Genomic DNA, 445 nt, shown 5'->3' with positions numbered 1-445 from the left:
GGGTTGAAATTCCCAGCCAGAGGACGCAGCTGCACCGGCCATTTCCTCACAGGTCACCCCCCGCCTCCGGCTCCACAGCCCCATCCCCGTGTCCCACAGCAGCTCCCTGGGGACACCCAAGAGCCTTCTTTGGGGTTTTCCCCTACAGGAGCCATTTCCTTTACGGCCCTATAGCCACCGTACACAAGGCACAGCCCCCTGCCACTTGCTCCTCCTGCCCCTACAAGCCCACGGGCACGCTCTTTTTATGCCACGTGCCAAATTTCACACAGGCACAGTGCTTCCTACACCCCACTCCCCTTGCACACCCTGCCGTGGGTGCAAACACCCATCCCCACGTGCCTCCTGGCACCCTGCCCCATAGAGCTGCCCCCAAAACATCCCCCCACCCTCCAAGCATCACCTTTTCCTCTGCTTCAGCTGCTCTCGGCGAGCCGTCCCTCTT

The sequence above is a fragment of the Charadrius vociferus genome, unplaced genomic scaffold, assembly GCF_000708025.1.
Source record: "Charadrius vociferus isolate BGI_N301 unplaced genomic scaffold, ASM70802v2 scaffold579, whole genome shotgun sequence".
Classification (NCBI taxonomy): Eukaryota; Metazoa; Chordata; class Aves; order Charadriiformes; family Charadriidae; genus Charadrius; species Charadrius vociferus.
This window is presented reverse-complemented; position numbering follows the sequence as displayed.